Source organism: Rosa chinensis, chromosome 2 (assembly GCF_002994745.2).
Source record: "Rosa chinensis cultivar Old Blush chromosome 2, RchiOBHm-V2, whole genome shotgun sequence".
Classification (NCBI taxonomy): domain Eukaryota; kingdom Viridiplantae; phylum Streptophyta; class Magnoliopsida; order Rosales; family Rosaceae; genus Rosa; species Rosa chinensis.
The window spans coordinates 46,529,007-46,552,846 of NC_037089.1; the positions used below are offsets into that span (position 1 = coordinate 46,529,007).

Here is a 23,840-nt window from a genome sequence, read left to right on the forward strand (position 1 = left end):
ACCACCACCAGTGATGGCCAATGTTGAGACCTTGGGCCGCATCAACACCATCGATGGCGGCGCTCCAATCACCAACATGTCTCACAGGGCAAGAAAGCGCTATGAACGCGCTAACCACCCAAAGGAAGTTTGCAACATCCGCTACGAAAGATCCGCCAAACTCCCGAGAGCAGGTTGGGAGCCTATTACCTTTTCAGAGGAAGAGGAGCGCGGAGTACATTTACCCCATGACGACCCATTCTTAGTCGATGCCATTCTTGCCAAATTCTCAGTGGGGAGAATCTTGGTGGATAGCGGGTCCGCTGTCAATGTCATCTTCAGCGGTTGCTACGACCATCTCAAGCGGAACAAGAAACTACTCCAGGATCACAAACCACTGCTCAGCTTCTCCGGTGACGTCACACAACCACTAGGGTCGGATTACATGCGACTAGTTATTGGCACTAGTCCCTGCATGGCGGAGGTGCACACGGAGTTCATTATTGTCGACTGTTTCAGTTCATACAATGCCATCATTGGTCGACCAGCGCTTAATAAGCTCAAGTGCATCATTGCCGGATACATGCTTCTCATGAAGTTCCCCACGCCCAATGGCACAGGCTGTATGAGGGGAAGCCAACAGCTGGCACGAGAATGTTATTCAACGACTATGGCACGGTCAACGAGCCGCCATGAAATCCTGACAGTGGGTAATGACCCACCACCACCGAATATCTTTGAAGATCCCAGAGATGAGGAGAAGAAATATGTAAAGAAGGAGCCGGTCAACCCGGACACGTCGCTGAAGGTTGTCTGCATCTCAGACGAGAATCCTAAGAGGACGGTCCGCATAGGCGCCCAACTAGATCCAGAAGTGGAGGCAGAACTCACTCAATTCCTACGTGATAACGCAGCCGTCTTTGCATGGTCCTATGCGGACATGCCAGGCATCTCTACTGAAATAATCACTCATAAGCTGACCATCAAACCTTCCTTTTTTCCCATCAAGCAGAAGCGGAGGGCTTTTGATGAGGAAAAGTACCAGGCAATCGGACAGGAGGTCGCCAAACTACGGGACATTCGATTCATCCGCCAAGTCATCTACCCTCAATGGATCTCAAATCTGGTAATGGTAAAAAAGCCCAGCGGCAAGTGGCGGATGTGCGTCGACTTCAAAAATCTCAACAAGGCATGCCCAAAGGATAGTTTCCCGCTACCTCGTATCGATCAGCTGGTCGATGCAACCGCCGGACACGAACTCCTCAGCATGATGGACGCCTTCTCCAGATACAATCAGATCAAGATGCATCCCAGCGACCAAGAATGCACCACCTTCACCACCGACAAAGGCCTCTACTGCTACAATGTCATGCCTTTTGGTCTGAAGAACGCCGGTGCAACTTATCAGCGGTTGATGAACGCCATGTTCGCTGAGCATCTGGGAAAAATCATCGAGGTCTATGTGGACGACATGCTAGTTAAGAGCATAAAGGCCAGTGGACATGTGGCAAACCTCAAGATCATAGTAACCATCCTCCTGGCCTACGGTATGGGCCTCAACCCAGAAAAATGTTTCTTTGCAGTCACCGCTAGCAAATTTCTGGGTTACATCGTCAGCGAGCGAGGTATCGAGGCTAACCCAGATAAGGTACAGGCCATCCTTAACCTGTCGGACCCTAAGTATAAGGTGGACGTCCAGTGCCTCCAGGGCAAGTTAACCGCCCTTTCTCGATTCATCTCTCGACTTACTGACAAGTGCGACCCATTCTTCAAACTTCTCAAAACGACTCACAAGAAGGTCATTGACTGGAACCCAGAGTGTCAGGCGGCGTTCCAGGGCCTAAAGGAATATCTGGCGGCAGTCCCTCTCATTTCTGTCCCTGTCCAAGGAGAGACACTATTCATATATCTGGCGGTCTCGGCAATGGCAGTAAGCTGCGCCATAGTCCGGCGGGAAGGCCAGGATGAACTCCCAGTATTCTACGCCGGCAGAGGTATGAACGGAGCGGAAACAAGGTATCCATCGTTGGAACAGCTGGCTCTCGCACTTATCGTTGCCGCCAGACGCCTCCGCCAATATTTCCAGGCTCACACGATCCATGTGTTAACCAATCAACCGCTGAGGCAGGTGATGCAGAACCCTGAACACTCGGGGCACCTCAGTAAGTGGGCGATTGAGCTCAGTGAATTTGACATAGAATACAAGCCAAGAACCGCCAAGAAGGGCCAGGCAGTAGCGGACTTCATCGCTGAACTTACCGAGCGTCAGCCGGAACCCAGTACTCAAACAAAGTCCGCAACAGAAATAGTAGCCAGTGCAGAGGCAACTCCCACACAGTCCGATTGGAACCTGCACGTGGACGGATCCGCCTGCGCCAAGGCCAGCAGCGCCGGAGTCATCTTAACCGGACCCGGGGGACTGAACGCAGAGTACGCGTTGAAATTCAACTTCAAAGCTTCAAACAATATGGCGGAGTACGAGGCGCTCATTGTCGGTCTACTCCTCGCCATTGACTCCGGAGCTGACAACTTCAACATATTCAGCGACTCCCAACTAATCGTCAATCAGGTCAACGATAGCTTCCGAGCCAAGGACCGGCAGCTAGCGGCATATTTGGGGTACGTAAAAACGTTGCTAAAGAAGTTCAAATTTCACACAATCACACAAATCCCCAGGGAAAAGAACGCCAAGGCTGATTCACTGGCGAGACTGGCAACCGCCCAACCGCATCAGAGCCCAGCGGACACAAGGGTGGAGTATCTTGACAAGCCAAGTATCACAAAGACCCTGGCGGAAATCTTCAACGTTCAGGTCAACCCCAGCTGGATGGACGAGATCATTACATATAAACGCAACGGAACATTGCCAGAAGATAAGGTCCAGGCTAGACAGCTCCAACGAAGAGCAACCCGCTACAAAATCCAGCAAGGCAAGCTCTACCGCCAGGGGTTCACCCATCCTAACCTCCGCTGTCTAACCCCAGAGGAAGGAAGGGTTGTCCTAGCAGAAATCCATGGCGGGGAATGCGGAAACCACTCGGGCGCCAGATCCCTGGCCAACCGCACAATGCGACAAGGGTACTTTTGGCCCACACTTGGTGATGACGCCTGGCGGATTTCGAGGTCTTGCCACAAATGCCAACAGTTTGCAAATCTCCCACACGCACCAGCGGAACCACTGTCAATCATCGTGGGCCCATGGATTCATTCCACGTGGGGCCTTGATCTGATGGGAAAATTCCAAACTGCCAAGGGTCAGTTCAAATACATCATTGTTGCCATCGATTACAACAGCAAGTGGATAGAGGCAGAGCCACTGACGGCAATAACTACCGCCAAGGTAATTCGCTTCCTTTGGAAGAATATCTACTGCCGCCACGGTGTCCCACACACAATCATTACAGACAACGGCACACAGTTCAACAATGACGAGCTCATCTCCTTCACCACTAACTTAGGCACCAAGTTGAGGTTTGCATCTGTCGCCCACCCCCAGACCAACGGCCAGGTCGAAGCGGCAAATAAGATAATAAAAAAGTTGTTAAAAAAGAAGCTCGACAACGCCAAGGGTTTATGGGCGGAAAAGCTCCCAGAGGTTCTGTGGGCCATACGAACAACCCCAACCTCCGCCACCGGAGAAACCCCTTTTTGTATGATGTTCGGCACAGAGGCTGTCTTACCCATTGAAGTTACTCAACCTACCGCTAGAGTCGAGGGCTACTGCCCAGAGACCAACAGCGCCGGCGTCAACTTGGACAAGGACCTCCTAGAAGAAAAAAGACGCAAGGCCCATTTACACAATTTACAAAACAAACAACGGGTATCACGTTTCTACAACGCCAGAGTCAAGGCCCGGAACCTCCAGTTGGGGGACTCGGTCATGAAGGAAGTCATTCCGCCACCGACAAAACTCCGCCCAACTTGGGAAGGCCCGTACAAAATTGTGGAAGTAGTTAGCCCAGGCACCTTCTACTTAATGGACAAGGACGGCGTCACATCGGCCCGCCCTTGGAATACTGAACACCTTCGGTATTATTACAAATAGTCAGACCTCTACCCATGCGCATCTTGACTTAGCTAAATTTTTGTTCAAATATTTAGCTAAAGGAAGCTACCCAACGGGTACTACCCCACTTTTGTACACTGATCAGTCAGCCATCAATGAAACAAGGAATTATTCAAACCATTGTTACCAAGCCTAGCACTGAGGGCAACTGGCAACGCCAGCAATCGTCGGCAGACCCCGTCCGCTACGAGGTGCACTTGGACCAATTTTAATTCCTTTAATGTTTCATTGATCGACAAAAGAAAAATATAACTCAAAAACACTACATGGGAAACCAAGTCAGAAATATATTTTACTCCCCAAAATTCTTTACAAACTGATATGCCTCAGCGGCTACAAAAAAAAAGGGGAAAACAGGAAAAACTATGGAGGTCTCAGCTAGCTTCAGCGGTTGGCTTCGACTTCTACGGCTTCAACAGGCGGCGGCGCGACCGATCGGCTGGCTTGATCGGACCCTCGAGCTGTCGGACTGGGGATCTCTATGGTACCATCCGCCCGGGTGTGTGCCTCCAGAAATCCGGCACTTGACACCTCCGACGGAGTCTGCTGGGGAGTCTGCTGGGACCCTTCCGTCGGATGTAGGCCACTTTCCCCGCTGCCCGAGTGAGTACCCCCAGCTGGGGCAGGCACGACTTCTGTCTCCGGCGGGACACTCTCAGCCGGCGGCACGTCAGGCTGTGACACCTTTGCAAAGTCAATGGCGCCCTTCCGCTTCAACATGTCTATATTGGCCCGGGCCCCGGTCTTCGCCGCTTCGGTCAGTGTCTTCTTAAACTCTGCCGACTGCTTGAACGCTTCAACAGCGGCGGCCGCAGCGGTACTCCCTTCAGCTCTCAGGCGGGTAACCTCACCCCCCAGCTGCTTCATTTCGGCCATCCTGTCGGCGGACTCCCGCTGCACTATAATGAGTTTCTTATCTTTGGCAGCTATCCGCTCCTGCAACAGCGCGATCTCCTGCTCCAACTTGGAGACGCGTTCATTCCTCTCTAGGTCCCGCCGGATGGCCGCATTAAGCTTGCCGCGGGCGTCCGTATAATCACACTCCGCCTTGACCAGCCCCCGCTCGACCTCCGCCAGTCTCTCCTTTGCCTCCGCCAACTCCCTCTGGAGACCTCTGATTTCTTCCCTGAGCTCTTCCTCAATCCGGGGCTGCTTCGACGCCGCCACGAACATATCATATAATCCAGCCGATATTTGACCAAACGCCGAGCTGAAGGGCGATTGGTCAATTGCCGTCGGGCGCGATATGCCCGCCAGACCGCCCAACCCCAGCCGCTCGCACAGATGGAAGAGGAACTCCCGCTCCCCTTCTGTCATAAATGGCGCATACTCGGCGAACGAGTCTAGCTCACCGACGGCGGGCGCATCTCCCTACACCGCCGCAGTCTTCAAGGGAGCCTGCCGGGCCTTCTTCTGACGGCGGGCCCCGACCACCTCCACCTCGTCAGGAGACTCAGCCGTCCGGCGCTTCCTCTCCAGCGCCCTCTGACTCCCAGCGACGGCCCTCGTCACCCTCACTGGCGGCTCCTCCCTTGTCACAGTGACATCTTCCGCCGATTGCACAACCTTTTGAAGACCACGCCTATGAGCAGGCATCCGCTCCTTCTGTGGCCCGGCAGCAGCACTTCCCCTCTTATCCACGCCGACTGTCTGAGTCCCCGCCTGCACCGTAGGCAGACCATCCTCACCAAGGTGAGATTGGTGCGGCATCGGCATCACCACCGGAACCTCGAACTGGCTCAGCGCCAACGTCTCCGGGTTCACCACGGTCTGCTGGGCCACCAGCCCCTCGGCATACATGGCTTCCAAAAAATTGTCTATCTCCGCCCGATCCATCGCCTTCTCAAATGCGTCGCGACTCGATTTGTTGCCCGGCGGAGTTTCTAAAAAAAAAAAAGAGCGACAGCCATCAGTCAGACAATCCAAAAATATAATACGATACGACAGGGTAGACTCCTCACCAATGGAGCGTGTTAGTCGCAGGTCGACCAGCAACTCCCAACCAGTCAGCAGGCGGAAATCAAGCAAGTTTCGGTTCCTCCAGCAACCCCTGATCCTCGCCACGCGACACTCTTCTTCGCGCGTTAGCATGGGCCGAAGTCCCGCTGCACAAAAAAAAAAAAAAAAAAAAAAAAAAACACGTCGTTAGTAGGAATACAAGTGCAAGCACGTGAGCACGCCATGTACTTTCAGCGGAAACCGGACACCAACCTCGAATAGGTTGGAACTCAGACTTAATCCTAAATGTCGGCCCTTCCTCATTCGATCTGGCGTGGTACTCCCAACCGTCGGTAGCAACGCAGAAGGTCCCCCGCCAGTAGGACATTGAGTCCCTTAGATTCTCGATCAGCTTGGGCGCTCCCTGCCGGCGGCTCAAGTTCACTTGCCCTTTGCAGCCTCGGCGCTTCACGTACACCAACTCGTAGAAGTGAAGCACTTCCACCACGGTAGGCCCCTCGCACCCGGATAACCGCCAAAGGGAGTTCATGGCCAACATCAACCGCCACATATTGGGGCAAATCTGACCGAAGGCAAGGCCAAATTCGCACACCAGGATTTGCAGATTCGGCACCAGCGGGAGTGTTACTCCTTGGCGGAATATCGCCTCGTGAACGGCAGCAAATCCAGCTGGGAGCATCGAGGCCTTCTCATCCGCTGTCGGTGGGCGCAGCTTCACCGAGCCCGGCAACCGGAACGTCTGCTTCATCCGGTTAACAGCGGCGGCGTCCATCCGCCCACCTGCCTCGTCGACGGCGATGCCGTCTGAGAGGTACCACGCCGATTCGGTATTTTGCCCCGCTACTTCCCCTTCACCAGCGGAGCTGCTAGCAGCACTATTGCTCACCAAGCGCTCGTCGCGCCTAGCTTTGGCAGCTGCGACCTCACCCGCCCTAGAGCTCTCTGGACGCGAACCACGACCCATAGCTACTTCCCAGGGGATGGTCTGAAGTGGCTCAACTTCAAGCGGTTCTGGCAGTGAGGTTCCTGCATGGGCAGACGGACGCAACGAATCAATAAAAATCCTATCCGCCGCGTTGAACGACACCTCAGACCCGGAATCCTCACTGCTCTAAATCTCTATGACATTAGCCATCCCAAACCCTAAAACCCACATCAGTTAGCACAAATACAGATCTAGCCTACTCTCACTTCAGATATAGCCAAAGGCATCAAGAACAAAAACCCAGAAAACTCCGAAGTACAAAAAAAAAAAAACACATTCAACCCAGACTCGGCCAACCATAATTCAACCCCCCCCCCCCCACAAAAAAACCCCATTTCACACCTCAGAACACACCCAATAAAGCCAGCAATTATCCCAGAAAGACAACACAGCAAAACCCAGAAATTAGCAGAAATGAAAAGGCAGAGGGAAATCCAGGTACCAACCTCAGTGGTAAAATCTTCGGCAATCCTGGAAGGCTATTATCGTCCTCTCTCCGGGAATCGTATACCCAAGCTTCGGTAAGCTCCTTCTCCGGTCTCGGACAAACAGGGCTCGCAGACGATGGCTAGGTTTTCAAATTTTCACGAAGTGTCAAATCCCCCAAAGTTTCCCCCCTTTTATGTCGACACCAACGCGTCCTCAGCCGTCCGCTCCATATCGACATCACTTATTAGCCGTACACGTGTCGTCAATCTCCACTCACTCTCCGGATTACCCGAGGCGTTATCTCGGTTACGAAACCCACAGTTACTCTCATTAAAGGCTAGAAGACGGACAGGCTTAGGAGACAAGCCTACGCACGCTAACCCGCTATAGGTTCGACATGTGTTAACCACTGAAGGGGCAACTTTGGAAACACCGCCAGCGGAACTTCTCCCTTGTCACTTTCCAAGTGAAGAAGTCTCCGCTGAGCGAAACACCGCCAGCGGAACTTCTCCCTTGTCAATTTCCAAGTGAAGAAGTCTCCGCTGAGCGAAACACCGCCAGCGGAACTTCTCCCTTGTCATTTTCCAAGTGACGAAGTCTCCGCTGAGCGAAACGCCGCCAGCGGAACTTCTCCCTTGTCATTTTCCAAGTGAAGAAGTCTCCGCTGAGCGAAACACCGCCAGCGAAACTTCTCCCTTGTCATTTTCTAAGTGACGAAGTCTCCGCTGAGCGAAACACCGCCAGCGGAACTTCTCCCTTGTCATTTTCCAAGTGACGACGTCTCCGCTGAGCGAAACCCCGCCAGCGGAACTTCTCCCTTGTCATTTTCCAAGTTGCCCCTACGGTGGTTAACACGTGTCGAACCTATAGCGGGTTAGCGTGCGTAGGCTTGTCTCCTGAGCCTGGCCGTCTTCTAGCCTTTAATGACAGTAACTGTGGGTTTCGTAACCGAGGTAACGCCTCGGGTAATCCGGAGAGTGAGTGGAGATTGACGACACGTGTACGGCTGATAGGTGATGTCGTTATGGAACGGACGGCTTAGGACGCATTGGTGCTAGCATAAAAGGGGGGAACTTTGGGGGATTTGACACTTTGTGAAAATTTGAAAACCTAGTCACCGTCTGCGAGCCCAGTTTGTCCGAGACCGGAGAAGGAGCTTACCGAAGTTTGGGTACACCGTTCCCAGAGAGACGTCGATCGTAACTGTGCACCACCGTGCCGAAGATTGCACCACTGAGGTTGGTACCTGGATTTCCCCCTTTTTGTTTTTGTTTCAGTGGGTCTGTTACTTTCTCGGTTTTGTTGTTTTTGCCTTTCTGAGATGATTGCTAGTTTTGGTGGGTGTGTTCTTTGGGGGGGGGGGGGGGGTTGGACTACGGTTGGCCAAGCGTTGGTGGTTAAGGATTTAGATAGCCGAATCTGGGTTGAGTGCGTCTGTTTGTACTTTGGAGTTTTTCTGGGTTTTGTTCTTGATACCTTTGGCTATATCTGATGTGAGAGTAGGCTAGATCTATATTTGTGCTAACTGATGTGGGTTTTAGGGTTTGGGATGGCTAACGTTATAGAGATTTCGAGCAGTGAGGATTCCGGGTCTGACGTGTCGTTCAGCGCGGCGGATAGGATTTTTATTGATTCGTTGCGTCCGTCTGCCCATGCAGGAACCTCACTGCCAGAACCGCTAGAAGTTGAGCCGCTTCAGACCATCCTCTGGGAAGTAGCAATGGGTCGTGGTTCGCGTCCAGAGAGCTCTAGGGCGGGTGAGGCCGCTGCTGCCAAAGCTAGGCGCGACGAACGCTTGGCAAGCAATAGTGCTGCTAGCGGCTCCGCTGGTGAAGGGGAAGTAGAGGGGCAAAATGCCGAATCGGCGTGGTTTCTCTCAGATGGCACCGCCGTCGACGAGGCAGGTGGGCGGATGGACGCCGCCGCTGTTAACCGGATGAAGCAGACGTTCCGGTTGCCGGGCTCGGTGAAGCTGCGCCCGCCGACAGTGGATGAGAAGGCCTCGATGCTCCCAGCGGATTTGCTGCCGTTCACGAGGCGATATTCCGCCAAGGAGTAACACTCCCGCTGGTGTCGAATCTGCAAATCCTGGTGTGCAAATTTGGCCTTGCTTTTGGTCAGATTTGCCCCAATATGTGGCGGTTGATGTTGGCCATGAACTCCCTTTGGCCGTTATCCGGGTGCGAGGGGCCTACTGTGGCGGAAATGCTTCATTTCTACGAGTTAGTGTACGTGAAGCGCCGAGGCTGCAAAGGGCAAGTGAACTTGAGTCGCCGGCAGGGAGCGCCCAAGTTGATCGAGAATCTAAGGGACTCAATGTCCTACTGGCGGGGGACCTTCTGCGTCGCTACAGACGGTTGGGAGTACTACGCCAGATCGAATGAGGAAGGGCCGACGTTTAGGATTAAGTCCGAGTTCCAACCCATTCGAGGTTGGTGTCCGGTTTTCGCTGAACGTAATTGGCGTGTTCACGTGTTTGTACTTTGCATTCTCACTAACGACGTGTGTTTTTTTTTTGTGCAGCGGGACTTCGGTACACGCTAACGCGCGAAGAAGAGTGTCGCGTGGCGAGGATCAGGGGTTGCTGGCGGAACCGAAACTTGCTTGATTTCCGCCTGCTGACTGGTTGGGAGTTGCTGGTCGACCTGCGATTAACGCGGTCCATTGGTGAGGAGTTTCCGCTATGTCGTTTCTTCTCCCTTCCCCCTTTTTTTTGAATTGCGAAAGACTGACCGGTGGTTGTTTATTTTGTTTTAGAAACTCCGCCGGGCTACAAATCGAGTCGCGACGCATTCGAAAAGGCGATGGACCGGGCGGAGATAGACAATTTTTTGGAGGCCATGTATGCCGAGGGGCTGGCGGCCCAGCAGACGGTGGTGAACCCGGAGACGTTGGCGTTGAGCCAGTCCGAGGTTCCGGTGGTGATGCCGATGCCACACCAGTCTCACCTTGGTGAGGATGGTCTGCCTACGGTGCAGGCGGGGACTCAGACGGCCGTCGGGGATTCGAGGGGAACCGCTGCGGCCGGGCCACAGAAGAAGCGGATGCCTGCCCACAGGCGTGGTCCTCAAAAGGTTGTGCAACCGGCGGAAGATGTCATTGTGACAAGGGAGGAGCCGCCAGTGAGGGTGACGAGGGCCGTCGCTGGGAGTCAGAGGGCGCTGGAGAGAAAGCGCCGGACGGCTGAGTCTCCTGACGAGGAAGAGGGAGACGAGGTGGAGGTGGTCGGGGCCCGCTGTCAGAAGAAGGCCCGACAGGCTCCCTCGAAGACTGTTGCGGTGGAGGGAGAGGCGCCCGCCGTCAGTGAGCTAGACTCGTTCGCCGAGTATGCACCGTTTATGACAAAAGGGGAGCGGGAGTTCCTCTTCCATCTATGCGAGCGGCTGGGGTTCGACGGTCTGGCGGGTATATCGCGCCCGACGGCAATTGACCAATCGCCCTTCAGCTCGGCGTTTGGTCAAATATCGGCGGGATTACATGATATGTTCATGGCGGTGTCGAAGCAGCCCCGGATTGAGGAAGAGCTCAGGGAAGAAATCGGAGGTCTCCAGAGGGAGTTGGCGGAGGCAAAGGAGAGACTGGCGGAGGTCGAGCGGGGGCTGGTCAAGGCGGAGTGTGACTATGCGGATGCCCGCGGCAAGCCTAATGCGACCATCAGGCGGGACTTGGAGAGGAATGAACGCGTCTCCAAGTTGGAGCAGGAGATCGCACTGCTGCAGGAGCGGATAGCCGCTAAAGATAAAAAAACTCATTATAGTGTAGGGGGAGTCCGCCGACAGGATGGCCGAAGTGAAGCGGCTGGGGGGTGAGGTTACCCGCCTGAGGGCTGAAGGGAGTACAGCTGCGGCCGCCGCTGTTGAAGCGTTCAAGCAGTCGGCAGAGTTCAAGAAGACACTGACCGAGGTGGCGAAGGCTGGGGCCTGAGCAAATATAGACATGTTGAAGCGGAAGGGCGCCATTGACTTTGCCAAAGATTCACAGGCTGACGCACCGCCGGCTGAAAGTGTCCCGCCGGAGACAGGAGTCGTGTCTGGCCCAGCTGGAGGTACCCATTCGGGCAGCGGGGAAAGTGGCCTGCATCCGACGGAAGGGTCACAGCAGACTCCTCACCCTACCCCGTCGGATGTGTCACGCGCTGGATTTCTGGAGGCACACACCCGGGCGGATGGTACCATAGAGACCCCAAGTCCGACAGCTCGAGGGTCCGATCAAGCGAGCCGATCGGTCGCGCCGCCGCCTGTTGAAGCAGAAGACGTCGAAGCCAACCGCTGAAGCTGGCTGAGACCTCCATAGTTTTTCCTGCTTTCCCTTTTTTTTTTGTAGCCGCTGAGGCATATCAGTTTGTAAAGAATTTTGGGGAGTAAAATATATTTCTGACTTGGTTTCCCATGTAGTGTTTTTGAGTTATATTTTTCTTTTGTCGATCAATGAAACATTAAAGGAATTAAAATTGGTCCAAGTGCACCTCGTAGCGGACAAGGTCCGCCGACGATTGCTGGCGTTGCCAGTTGCCCTCAGTGCTAGACTTGGTAACAATGGTTTGAATAATTCCTCGTTTCATTGATGGCTGACTGATCAGTGTACAAAAGTGGGGTAGTACCCGTTGGGTAGCTTTCCTTAGCTAAATATTTGAACGAAAAATTTAGCTAAGTCAAGATGCGCCTGGGTAGCGGTCTGACTACTTGCAGTAATACCGGAGGTGTTCAGTATTCCAAGGTCGTGGCGTCGTGACGCCGTCCTTGTCCATTAAGTAGAAGGTGCCTGGGCTAACGACTTCCACAATTTTGTACGGGCCTTCCCAAGTTGGGCGGAGTTTTGTCGGTGGCGGAATGACTTCCTTCATGACCGAGTCCCCCAGTTGGAAGTTCCGGGCCTTGACTCTGGCGTTGTAGAAGCGTGATACCCTTTGTTTGTTTTGTAAATTGTGTAAATGGGCCTTGCGTCTTTTCTCTTCTAGGAGGTCCCTGTCCAGGTTGACGCTGGTGCTGTTGGTCTCTGGGCAGTAGCCTTCGACCCTAGCGGTAGGCTGAGTAACTTCAATGGGTAAGATAGCCTCTGTGCCGAACATCATACAAAAAGGAGTTTCTCCGGTGGCGGAGGTTGGAGTTGTTCGGATGGCCCACAGGACCTCTGGGAGCTTTTCCGCCCATAAACCCTTGGCGTTGTCGAGCTTCTTTTTTATCAACTTTTTGATTATCTTGTTCGCCGCTTCCACCTGGCCGTTGGTCTGGGGGTGGGCGACAGATGCAAAACTCAATTTAGTGCCCAAGTTGGTGGTGAAGGAGATGAGCTCATCGTTGTTGAACTGTGTGCCGTTGTCTGTAATGATTGTGTGTGGGACACCGTAGCGGCAATAGATATTCTTCCAAAGGAAGCGGATTACCTTGGCGGTAGTTATTGCCGTTAGTGGCTCCGCCTCTATCCACTTGCTGTTGTAATCGATGGCAACAATGATGTATTTGAACTGACCATTGGCAGTTTGGAACTTTCCCATCAGATCAAGGCCCCACGTGGAATGAATCCATAGGCCCACGATGATTGACAGTGGTTCCGCTGGTGCGTGTGGGAGATCTGCAAACTGTTGGCATTTGTGGCAAGACCTCGAAATCCGCCGGGCGTCATCACCAAGTGTGGGCCAGAAGTACCCTTGGCGCATTGTGCGGTTGGCCAGGGATCTGGCGTCCGAGTGGTTTCCGCATTCCCCGCCATGGATTTCTGCTAGGACAACCTTTCCTTCCTCTGGGGTTAGACAGCGGAGGTTAGGATGGGTGAATCCCTGGCGGTAAAGCTTGCCGTGCTGGATGTTGTAGCGGGTTGCTCTTCGCTTGAGCTGTCTTGCCTGGTCCTTATCTTCCGGCAACGTTCCGTTGCGTTTATATGTAATGATCTCGTCCATCCAGCTGGGGTTGACCTGAACGTTGAAGATTTCCGCCAGGGTCTTTGTGATACTTGGCTTGTCAAGATACTCCACCCTTGTGTCCGCTGGACTCTGATGCGGTTGGGCGGTTGCCAGTCTCGCCAGTGAATCAGCCTTGGCGTTCTTTTCCCTGGGGATTTGTGTGATTGTGTGAAATTTGAACTTCTTTAGCAATGTTTTGACGTACCCCAAATATGCCGCTAGCTGCTGGTCCTTGGCTTGGAAGCTGTCGTTGACCTGGTTGACGACTAGTTGGGAGTCGCTGAATATGTTGACGTTGTCAGCTCCGGAGTCAATGGCGAGGAGTAGACCGGCGATGAGTGCCTCATACTCCGCCATATTGTTTGAAGCTTTGAAGTTGAATTTCAACGCGTACTCTACGTTCAGTCCCCCGGGTCCGGTTAAGATGACTCCTGCGCCGCTGGCTTTGGCACAGGCGGAGCCGTCTACGTGCAGGTTCCAATCGGACTGTGGGAGAGTTGCCTCTGCACTGGTTACTATTTCTGATCCTGACTTTGCTTGAGTACCGGGTTCCGGCTGACGCTCAGTAAGTTCAGCGATGAAGTCCGCTACTGCCTGGCCCTTCATGGCGGTTCTTGGCTTGTACTCTATGTCAAATTCGCTGAGCTCAATCTCCCACTTGCTGAGGCCCCCGAGTGTTCAGGGTTCTGCATCACCTGCCTCAGCGGTTGATTGGTCAACACATGGATCGTGTGAGCCTGGAAATACTAGCGGAGGCGTCTGGCGGCAACGATAAGTGCGAGGGCCAGCCTTTCCAAAGGTGAATACCTTGTTTCTGCTCCGTTCATACCTCTGCCGGCGTAGAATACTGGGAGTTCATCCTGGCCTTCCCGCCGGACAATGGCGCAACTTATTGCCGTTGTCGAGACCGCTAGATATATGAATAGTGTCTCACCTTGCACAGGGACAGAAAGGAGAGGGACCGCCGCTAGATATTCCTTTAGGCTCTGGAACGCCGCCTGACATTCTGGGTTCCAGTCAATGACCTTCTTGTGAGTTGTTTTGAGGAGTTTGAAGAATGGGGCGCACTTGTCAGTAAGTCGAGAGATGAATCGAGAAAGGCAGGTTAACTTTCCCTGGAGGCATTGGACGTCCACCTTGTACTTGGGGTTCGCCAGGTTAAGGATGGCATGCACCTTATCCGGGTTGGCCTCGATGCCACGCTCGCTTACAACGTAACCGAGAAATTTGCTAGCGGTGACTGCGAAGAAACATTTTTCTGGGTTTAAACGCATTCCATAGGTCATGAGGATGGTTACTATGATCCTGAGGTTTGCCCATGTCCACTGGCCTTTATGCTCTTAACTAGCATGTCGTCCACATAGACCTCGATGATTTTTCCCAGATGCTCGGCCAACATGGCGTTCATCAACCGCTGATAAGTTGCCCCGGCGTTCTTCAGACCAAAAGGCATGACATTGTAACAGTAGAGGCCTTTGTCGGTGGTGAAGGTGGTGCATTCCTGGTCATTGGGGTGCATCTTGATCTAATTGTATCCAGAGAAGGCATCCATCATGCTGAGGAGTTCGCGTCCGGCAGTTGCATCGACCAACTAATCGATACGAGGTAGCGGGAAACTATCCTTCGGGCATGCCTTGTTGAGATTTTTGAAGTCGACGCACATACGCCACTTGCCGCTAGGCTTTTTTACCATTACCAGATTTGAGATCCACTGAGGATAGATGACTTGGCGGATGAATCCAATGTCCCGTAGTTTGGCGACCTCCTGTCCGATTGCCCGGTATTTTTCCTCATCAAAAGCCCTCCTCTTCTGCTTGATGGGATAGAAGGAAGGTTTGATGGTCAGCTTATGGGTGATAATTTCAGTTGAGATGCCTGGCATGTCTGCATAGGACCATGCAAAAACGGCGGCATTATCACGTAAGAATTGAGTGAGTTCTGCCTCCACTTCTGGGTCTAGTTGGGCGCCTATACGGACTGTCCTCTCAGGATGCTCCTCTGAGATGCAGATAACTTTCAGCGTGTCCGGGTTGACCGGCTCCTTCTTTACATATTTGTCCTCCTCATCTCTAGGATCCTCGAAGATATTCGGTGGTGGTTGGTCATTACCCACTGTCAGGATTTCATGGCGGCGTGTTGACCGCGCTATAGTCGTTGAATAACATTCCCGTGCCAGCTGTTGGCTTCCCCTCACACAACCTGTGCCGTTGGGCGTGGGGAACTTCATGAGAAGCATGTATCCTGCGATGATGCACTTGAGCTTGTTAAGCGCTGGTCGACCAATGATGGCATTGTACGAACTGAAACAGTCGACAACGATGAATTCCTTGTGTACCTCCGCCATACATGGACTAGTGCCAATAACTAGTCGCATGTAGTCCGACCCTAGTGGTTGTGTAACGTCACCGGAGAAGCTGAGCAGCGGCTCGTGATCCTGGAGTAGTTTCTTGTTCCGCTTGAGGTGGTCGTAGCAACCGCTGAAGATGACATTGACAGCGGACCCGCTATCCACCAAGATTCTTCCCACCGAGAATTTGCCAAGAATGGCGTCGACCAAGAATGGGTCGTCATGGGGTAAATGCACTCCGCGCTCCTCCTCCTCTGAGAAGGTAATAGGTTCCCAACCTGATCTCGGTAGTTTGGCCGATCTTTCATAGCGGATGTTGCAAACTTCCTTCCGGTGGTTAGCGCGTTCATAGCGCTTTCTTGCCCTGTGAGACATGTTGGTGATTGGAGCACCGCCATCGATGGTGTTGATGCGGCCCAAGGTCTCAACGTTGGCAATTACTGGTGGTGGTTGGCGCACCCTGAACTGCTCCAATTTGCCGTCACGGTACAAAGTCTCAATGGCGGTTTTGAGAGCATTGCAGCTGTTTGTATTGTGGCCGCTGTCCGCGTGGTATTTGCACCACTTGCCCGTGTTCCTGGGTTTGCCTGTTTTTGGGTATTTTGGAGGTCGTGGCGGTGGGATCTGATCCTTGCACAGATTATAGATATCTTCATATGAGGTCGTTAGGACCGTGAAAACTGCATACCGCTGCTAGGACTCCGCCTGCCTGTTGTGGTTATCCCTGTGAGTTGGGCGGTTTCCCTTGTAATAATGCTGCTCCTTCTGCTGCTTGTTTTGGTGGTGGCCCTGCGGCCACTCCCTTTTTTTGTCAGTTGGCGGTGCTGAGGGGGTCTTGTTAGCGGTTTCCTGGTGACTGGAAGATGGTTGTGTTGACCTTGCTGGCGTTGCTGGTGGTGGGGTCTCCCCATATGTGATGAATTCCGCCTGAGCGTGAATGACCGCCTCACTCATGACATGGTCGTATGTCGCATTGGGATGATTGTAATTGAGGTGATAGAGGAACGGTCCCTTGAGGAGTCCCTTCCTGAAGGCTGTCGATGCCATAGTTTTGTCTAGGTCGCGGCACTGAGATGCTGCCGCCTGCCACCTTGTGACGAAGGCCTTCAGTGATTCGTCCTCCCCCTGCTTAACGCCGAACAGCTGACTTGTGTTGTGATGCCCGGCGGACAATAAGATGAAGCGGGAGAGGAAAGCGTGCGACAATGCATGGAATGAGCCGACAGATTCTGGCGGACATTCAAAGAACCAGTTCATTGCCTCGCCATCCAACGTTTCCCTGAACAAGTGGCACAAGGTGGCGTCGTCGAACCCCTTGTTGTTGGTGACCTTCTTGAAGGTGTCCATGTGGACAAAGGGATCGGCCACTCCGCCATACTGCGACATCTTTGGGGTTTTTGCATACGTCGGTCTGACAGCCTGCAGGATCGAGGCGGAAAAGGGGCCGGGTCTGGAAGTGAATAGCGGGTTCCGAGTTGACGCCGGGACGCCCGTCTCCGCCCGGATCAACCTCTGCTCCAGTTGGTGCATCCTTTCTAATAGCTGGGCGGTTGCGTCGTCGGCGGCATCGTCCTGACTGACCTACCGAGTTGGCTTGCGCCTAGGTATGGGCGGATCACCCTCAGTCCTTGCCCCGGCACTCGAGCGGTTGGTGTGCGGAAGTGATTCCGCCACCTGCTCTAACATTAGTCGAGGTATGGGCGGCGGTCCCATTCCCGACAACCCGGGTGGGTTCAGCGGTACATGCAATTGTAAGACCGGTCCAGGCACGATTGTGCCGTTGCTGGGTCGACTACGCCTGGTGCTGCGCGACTGCTCGCTCTGTGCCGGGCAGTCGGTAGCCGCCAAGGTGTTTTTTAATTCCTCAAAACGTGTCATGAGCGCAGCCATCTGTCTTTGGGCTTCGGCCTTTTCCTTGCGCTCCGCCTCACGTTCTCTGTTTGCCTTATGAAGATCCGCCAGTGCTATCTCGTACATGGTGAAGAGATCCTGGCCTGACGGGCGGGTGCTGCCTGGATTTGCCTCACCGCCGGGGTTGGCGGGGGTCGTGAATAGTGCGCGGTTGACTCCGAACGCAGGGTCGGAGGGCTGGGGGATGGCGGGAAGTTCTGCCTGCTCTTCAGCGTTTCCCCCGCTATCGTTAGTCATGGTGATTGTAGCGAGATGACCTTTTGTTCAAGGGTTCCCACAGACGGCGCCAATGTTAATGCCTAAAAGTCCAGCGGTAGCCGAATCTTAGTTAACGCTGATCCGGTGGGCGGATCGATATTTGTATTGTTATTGTAGCTCCCGTTACCTGTCAAGTAAAATACAATAGGCGTTAGAGGGAGACCGCGCCGGGCGGTCTTCAGCTCTCCGATGCCTAAGTTAGTCAATGTATTTATGTTGACAAAGTAACAGTAGGAAAGTATTGAATGCGTCCTTAATGAGGAGAGAGGAGAGAACCTTTTATTGGTGAGGAAGAGACTGATCTTGTCTTTGTTTTCGATGTGGGACTGATGCTTCAGTTCCCAGTTTCGGAAGTTTCTGATGTCATCTTGGCGTGGCGCGTGGCGGCGCGTCGGTGGTGATCTGGAGGTGGTCCGACGCTGAGGCCGTAGCCCTCCTGGCGGTGTGTCTGCATGTCATTCCTTTAGTTGGAACTAGTACCTTTGGCGGTACAATGAGCATGGCCCATTATAGCTAATTATGCTTGCAAATGTACATGTATGTACAAAGGGTTTGGCGTATTCCTCTTGGTTGTGGATCTGCTTGGCTTGAGCATGAGCTTGGCATGAGCATGAGTTTGGCATGAGCATGAGTTTGGCATAAGCATGAGCTTGGCATGAGCATTGACATGAGCATGTGCTTGGCATGTGCTTGGCATGAGCATTGACGTGAGCATGTGGTTGGCATGAGCCTGTGATGAGCACGAGCTTGGCATTGTGTAAATGTAACTTTAATAATTCGAACATGATAGGAACTTTGACTTTTTTTTTTTAAGTCCTAATACCATGAATGAGCAGAGAAGTGGTCTTTTGTAGCTTGGTAGTGCTTTGCAAGGATTACTTAGCATGTAGTGGTAATGATGAATCATACAGCAGTGATTGTGCTCATGAATCATCTTTCACCAAGCCCCCAGTATACCTTACTCCCAGCAAAACCAATATTTTGCATGTAGCACGGCAGTGACACAATACCATAGATATGCATAAGAGCTGTCATGTTTGCTCTCTAGGTTGTGATTTTTGATTGAGCTATGTAACAGAGATTCAAGCTTAGGTCTTTATTTGATATAGCCAGCACATTCCGGCTATACTCTCATGTCCATTGATTACTAGTCGACTAATTGATGGCTTAGCATGGTTTGGACTTGTTGAACTAGGATCTAGTAGGAATTATAGCTACTATATGAACTTCTGCTGGAATTGCTTTAGTACAAGTTTTAATAACTTGTGTGTATGCTTGGTTGATTATGATGGTGAGTTGTTTTGGCTTAGAGGACATAAAGACAACGTGTACTGAAAAATGTTAGAAGTGTTTGTTTTCTTCAAAAATGAAGGGGAAGGACACTAGGGCTTAGTTTGGGATTGATGTGCTGTGAGAGGAAGCACTTCCGAACTTGCTATGAGAGGAAGCACTTCCGAACTTGCTGTGAGGAGAAGCAGCTGAGGTGTTTGGTAAACTGTTTTTAAAATGTTGTGAGTTCCAAAAGCAATTTCTAAGTGTTTGGTAAATTGCAAGGCAAAAGTGCTTTGACTGGATATAATTACCAAAATGGTCATACATGATAAGATATGCTACTAAAATACATAATTTTGTTTTTTGATTATGTAACCATACCAAATAAATTTTATTCTCATTTATTATTCTTGTACCCTTGGTTGGACATAATAAAATATTACTTTAAACCATTCAATATGCATATTATGTTTTACTATTACACAAAATCTCATCTAGAATATTTGGATTAATTTTCTGACCATAGTTTAATGTGAACCATTACACAAAATATATTAAAGTCACTTGAAATTTGCAACTAAATGCTAAGTAGATGCATTCATTAGAATTTGTGCAATTGCATTTCTTAACACCTCCATTTCTTGTCTTCCTGGACCATCTCCATCATGTTCATTATCCTCCAGCTCTTCACTAGTCTCTTCACTTGAGTAATTTCCACTTTCATCAAAATCAATATCTCGTTGAGCATATCTTCTTATGTAATTGTGAAGAGCCATAGTAGCAACAACTATCTTCACTTTTCTTTGCAGTAGTTATTTTGGAGATACAGAGGAGACATGCTGACATTTACTTTTTGGATGCACTTTTTGGAGATGCAGAGAACATTTGCTAGTGTTTGCTTTTTGGTTCTCATAATTGATGTTGAAGTTGGGTCTGGAACAGTATAGTAATTTGCTTTTGAGTATGCAGATCAGTTATGCCATGTGCACCTATTGTTATGTTGTTTCATGTTTCAGTTTGTTCTTCTAGACATCAGTGCCTCATATACAACCAAACCAATTTTTGTTCTCTTTTCAATAAAGTTTCATGTCTTTGCCACAAAAAGGAGTGACCGTTCAATTGATGAGCAGAAAATGGAACTCAGCAAAAGATACTTGACGTATTGAGCACCATAAAATTGAAAACAACTGAGAAGAGCCAAACTAAAGGACCAATTTCCAATAAGTAACAAAGATTCTGCATGTAATAACAAGACATCAGTAGACTTGTAACACCAAAACTTGCATCAAATTAGGATATCACGCAAGGAAGCTAGAACCAGACTCGACGTTCCATTTGGTGCATAGAAAGGTAAAATGTGGCCACATTGCATTCAAACAATGCATTACTTCATAAAATAGGCACCATACTGATGAAAACGAAAGGAGACAAAACCGAATTCCTCTGTCTATCAATACACACTGAAGATTAGCAGGAAGACAAAGAGACGCTGCTAGGGCTCTGTTTGGCAACTGTGATTGTCAAGACCCGTACAGCGTGATTACATAAGTGAAGCAATCCTTTACACAAGCCTCAATGAAGAAATTGAGATAAATATTCAAAATTTATCTCAATTTTCTCGTCAATCAAACAAATCAAAACACAACCCAAGTACGTTGTTCAGAGATTAGTGTTGGAGATTCTCACATCCTGAGTTGAGATCTTCAACCAGCTAGGAGGGGTCCTCTTGTAGGGCAGAGCCGAAGCCGAAATTCCCTTTCTGCAAAACAGAGCAAGTCCCAGCAGCAGGTGCTAATTAGAGCTGTGTCTCTATTTTCCTGAAAGTACTTTTTCTTTATTTACAGTACTTGTTATGTGAGTAACAGGACCTTCCTATTTCATTATGTAAAAATGTTTTTTTCTACCTACTTGTCCAAACTCCTAAGAGAAAAACAATCAACTTGGTCATTTTGGAAACCTATAAACTCATAGGAAATAGATTCTCTGTATAGCTGGAAAAGGACATCATCAATGTTAAAATTTTGTCAAAGAAGTTGTACTACAGAGTGTTTGAAACTATTGCATTTATTTCAGTGTTAATATCAGGTATGCTCCAGACATATGCAAGCCGTCATCAGGCAAGAGAAAATCAGTTCCAAATTTCAAACAATAACAAGTACTTTTCATGTATGATACTAGTGAATAAATTTCCCGAGCTTTCACATGGCCACTACATTCTTCAATCTAATAGAACCCTTAATATAACAAAATCTGAATGTACATGAGCACGTAACAAATGAACCAAAATACCAAGAATGTGAATCACCTTCATTCTAGCTCGACAATGTTGTCAACCTATGTCTGATTGTACTGCACAAGCTCCAAAAACAAGAACTCAAATGCACTCAAACTGACCTGAAACAACCATCAAATCCCAAAATCATCAAACAGCCAAAATCTCAATCACCGAAAAATTCAATAAAAGCATAAAATCCCAGGTCCTCATCACTCAAATGAAGGTCAATTTAGTACAAAGTTTTGATTATAAATGTCTACACATGAGCTAGATATATAGGCAAAAAAAATCAGAGACATAGATTTTATAACTGTAATATTCTTGGCCTTCTCTTAATATGTAAATGGAATATGAGAATTGAAACAGAAAGACAAGACACAAAGAAAAAGAACAAGTAGTGATGTTTTTGAAACCCTTACCGGCTAACAAGAATGGATGGCAGAACAAGTAGTGATGTTTTTTGAAACCCTTACCAGCTAACAAGAATGGATGGCAGAACAAATAGTGATGTTTATTGTGACCAAGAAATCTCGGCTGGTTTGCAGCTACAGCTATTCTCTCTCTATTAAATCTCTCTCACAAATTAGTAAAAGCATTGAACTGAAAATTCATATTAAGCTAGCAACTGTATGTAGTACGTAAGCATTATTGGTCGGTATGCATACAAAATATTCTTGCCATGCTGTTAGTTTGTGCTCTATGAAAAAAGTTGACTGAAATTCCTTTATGCTTTTAGTTGGTGATATAGCCAGGATGGGATGATGATGAAAGATTAATTATTGATCACTTTACCACAGTTCCACTACGGTGTCTCCGTGTCTGTGTGGGATTGTTTCATCATTATATAAAAAGAAACTGCAACAAATAGCTTTGAACAAACCAGATCCCAGTCAGACTCGTATCTCTTTTTATTAGGTAATTAATTTCTAAAGCTGAAAACAAAAGGAAAAACAAAAAGAACAAAACAGCCAACAAAACCAATGCTTCATAGGGAAGAATGTATCACATGTTCTACACATATAGTCGTTTAATTCTGATAAGTAGAAAAGAAAATATGATCTTCCCAACTAATTTTCCTAAAGCCATCCACAGTATCTCCCTCACACAGTTTGCAGGATGTGGTTTAAGCATAAAGAATATCTATCTACCTCAATTTCGAATAAGAAAATAAACAACCTAATATAAGTGATTTCAGCAAAGAATAAAGGGTTTGTCTCCTATGATGATCAATCGTGTAAAATCAACCTTAAAAAGCAATCTACAAAACTCATTATTATGATTTGTGACCACATCCTGTTCAGAATTTCATAGCCTAATTAATCAAAGAGATTTCCACTAAGACAAGCTGTTTTTCTTTTGAATCAAAAGAAGGCCAACCTTTGACATCTGATCCCTAAATGTTTTGAACCAAACCCAAGTCAATGAATACACCATAGATTTGATTCCAGAAAGAAAAAAAAATGCCATGAGTACGAATCAAAAAAAAAATTGAATCTGAAAGAGTAAGGTAAAGAGAGCAAACTGAACCTTTCAGTGACGAGAATCCACGAATTGAAGGAGATCACCAGCGACGAGCTGAAGAAGAAGGCGCAGGGGAAGGCCCGGCGAGGATCCACGACGACCTGAAGAAGATGGCACAGAGGAAGGCGGCGACAATCCACGAATTGAAGGAGGTCACGACGAGTTGAGGAAGAAGGCGATCTGAGAGTCCAAACACTGAAGAAGAAGAAGGAGGAGGAGGAGACGCGGAATGAGACGTCTGCCTCGCGATAGAGAAAAGCCCCATCTGTTTCAATGTAATTTTCTGAAAAGGAGGAGGACAGAATTGGCAGTTAGATAAATTTCATTAAACTGTTCACTGTTGATGCTCCGTGTTTTCCCAAAGCCGTTTTTCAAAAGCTACAAATTGTAGCTTCTCAAATTCAGCTGTGAGGAGAAGCGCTTATGTCCCAAAGCAGCTATTGCAGATTTTACCAAACACTATATTTTTGACCCAAAAGCAGAAGCAGCGTCAAAAGCACCTCAAGAATCAATCCCAAACTAAGCCTAGATGTTTGATTTTGATAATGGATAGAATTTAGTGAAGGAGGTGGATTGGAATACTGAAGGGAAGATGGTGCAGTGTTTGGTTTTGATAATAGATATACTTGATTGTCTTAAATCAATAGCATATGGAAGCTTGAATCTTGAATTTGATTGAATACTTTGCTTGCTCAATTTCCCTGAATTTGATTGACTTTCTTCTATAGTTAAATTGGATTAGCATGCTAAAGCTTCAGTTTCTCACGTGTGTATTTGAACGTTGGCTTTATTCCCAACAGTAAAATGGGTCTGCTACTTGTTGATGGCAGAGCTTGTGGCTTGATATTTTAGAGGATTTATTACACATGAAAATGCTTCATGGAATTTATAGCATCTTATCGAGCATGTTGCAATGCCTAGAATCATTGAATGCTTTGT

The 23,840-nt window shown here is 49.6% G+C and overlaps 1 long non-coding RNA gene across 1 annotated transcript; it reads right to left on the bottom strand.

The window, feature by feature from the left end:
- Positions 1–20,300: 20,300 nt before the first annotated feature.
- LOC112190063 lies at positions 20,301–23,150 on the bottom strand. Its single transcript, XR_002932225.2, has 3 exons — positions 22,908–23,150; positions 21,411–21,499; positions 20,301–20,864 (listed from the first exon to the last, which is right to left on the bottom strand). It is a non-coding gene; the product is annotated as an uncharacterized LOC112190063 (long non-coding RNA).
- Between the last annotated feature and the right edge of the window lie 690 nt (positions 23,151–23,840).